The following is a 2,662-nucleotide window of genomic DNA, read 5'->3' as shown; positions in this document are numbered from 1 at the left end:
AAACATCCATGCCCGAGGCAGGATTCGAACCTGCGACCGTAGCGGTCTTGCGGTTCCAGACTGCAGCGCCTTTAAGCGCACGGCTACTTCGGCCGGCTGACCTGGTGTATTATCCATTAAAATTCCATCGTTTTTTGGGAATGTGAAGTCTACGAATGGTTGCAAATGGTCTTCAAGTAGCTGAAGATAACTGTTTCCTGCGATGATTGATTCGTAAATGCAGACCACACCATTGCGGAACCACCACCAGCTTGCACAGTGCCCTGTCGATAACCTGGGGCCTTGGTTTATTGGGTTTACTCTGCACTCGAACGTTAGCATCAGCTCTAACCAACTGAAATCGGGACCATGTAACAAGGCCACGTTTTTCCGGTTGTCTAGAGTCCAAAGGATATATATGGTTACGAGCCCAGGAGAAGCGCTGCAGGCGACATCTGCTGTTAGCAAAGACACTCGCGAAGGTCGTCTCTTGCCATACTCCATGAACGCTATATTTTGCGGCACTCGCCTAACGGATACGTACACTGTATGTCCCACACTGATTGTCTGTTAGCACTGACAACTACATGTAAAAGCTGCTGCTCTCGGTCGGCCACTGCGTTGTCCGTGGTGAGAGGTAATGTCTGAAATGTGGTATTCTCGGCGCAGTCATGATACTGTGGATCTCTCAATATTGAACTCCCTAACGACTTCCCTACCACCACACTTTCAAGGTCTGCTAACTCCAGTAATGCGGCCATAATCACGTCGGAAACCTTTTCACATGAATCACTGAGTACAAATGACAGCTCCAACAATAACCTTTTATACTTTGTGTATGCAATACTGCCGCCTTCTGTATATGTGCATATTGCTATCCCACCGCTTTTATCACCTCACTATACAGGTTTCATTATGTGGTATTGTTTCAGCGAGTTTTCTCCTGTGAAAAAAAATTGATGTCCATATGGTTTTATAAATGTTAATCCACGTTTCAGATCCGACGATGGCACCTTCAGAGTGCTGAAACTGGTCATCTAGTAAACGATATTGAAGCGATCGTGGCTTTTCAATTCTTTTAAAAATGATTGAGTTATCTACGTCTCCTCCACCTGTCAATTGAAGTGCCGGACACTTTTCTACCTTTGAATGCGTTTTCATGTAAGCAATCATGTATACATTATTTTTCACATTCCTCTTCAGTTTCAGGTAAACTCATTTCGAGATGTACTAGTCACCCTTTTGCATACTCTTTCAAAAATTGTATCAAAACTGTCTTCAGAACTTAAACCTGCAAGATTATTAGCATCATTTGCATTACCACTGTTGTCTTCATTATCTCCTACTTCTCTATCACCAACTTCGTCTGACAAATCTTTTGAAAGTGCTGCAACAATTCTGCCCACTTTTACTATTTCCAATGCCCAGGAAGTGGTGCTTCTCCGTGAGACAACATTTACAATAATGATAATTGTGCTGATGCTAAAATGAGCCTGACCCTGATGCAACTATATTGACAAAGCTAATAAAATACCGAGAAAAATACGAAAGATAGGGACAAACTTTGCTTGTGCAACAATGCAGGGAAAATAGAATACAGCCACACGGTACTCTAAAGTATCACACAGTTTGCTGCTTATTTCGTAAATAAGCACTACAAATTTAACAAAAGAGCTGCACGAGAACAGAACTTATCCTTTATCATATCTATGCTAGTAAACGCTGAAATTGGTAACAACTCTATGTCAGTAAACAAAACAAATACAGGCTCTCCAAAGCAAATCTCACGAAAGATTTTAGAAATATACTCTCTGACAAGAAAATGAAATGTAGGAGATAGTGAAGTTTTCCCAACTCAGCACAAAACGTGTACTTAAATGTAACGCTCCCGAGATATGAGATATGTCGCGCACTGTTAAAAACGACATTGCTCTTCGAATATTAGGTGAGTATGGTGTATCCTATGAATGTGGTAGCATGTATATCGGACAAACAATTAGCACGGTTGCGGAGCGTTGTACTGAGCACAAGCGCCATATAAAACAAAGGGAGCTCGACAAGTCGGCCATAGTGGAGCATTGCCTAGAAAACGGACATAAAATACAGTTCGAAAATACGAAAGTGGTGGATCATGCATCGACATATTGGGACTCCGTTATATGTTCAAATGTATGTGAAATCTTATGGAACTTAACTGCTAAGGTCATCAGTCCCTAACCTTACACACTACTTAACCCACATTATCCTAAGGACAAACAAACACACCCATGCCTGAAGGAGGACTCGAACCTCCGCCGGGACCAGGGACTCCGTTATAAACGAAGCGGCCAGGATTCGTTTAAACAACAACAATTTCAACAGAGACCAGGCGTAAATACTCAGCAGGGCATGGGGGCGCGAGTTGGACATCGAAAGAAAACAAAGACAGATGCGAGACGCGGGAGCGGCAGTTTCAAACGTGGCGCCTGCCCCAGGCGCCACCGGACGTCACCGGTGCTGTTACGGGCAGTAGCTCCGCTAGCTGCCCGGGTCGACTTACGCGCGCACCACATTGGATCTACCTGATTGGCTGCTGCTGATGTCATCATGAAGCGAGAAACCGTAGCAACCCTACAACACACCGGAGTACGATGCTCCGTGCATTTGTGTAGCGTAGCGTAGCCCGGGCAGTCAGTGAACTCCT

The sequence above is a fragment of the Schistocerca nitens genome, chromosome 4 (assembly GCF_023898315.1).
Source record: "Schistocerca nitens isolate TAMUIC-IGC-003100 chromosome 4, iqSchNite1.1, whole genome shotgun sequence".
In the NCBI taxonomy this organism is placed as follows: domain Eukaryota; kingdom Metazoa; phylum Arthropoda; class Insecta; order Orthoptera; family Acrididae; genus Schistocerca; species Schistocerca nitens.
This window is presented reverse-complemented; position numbering follows the sequence as displayed.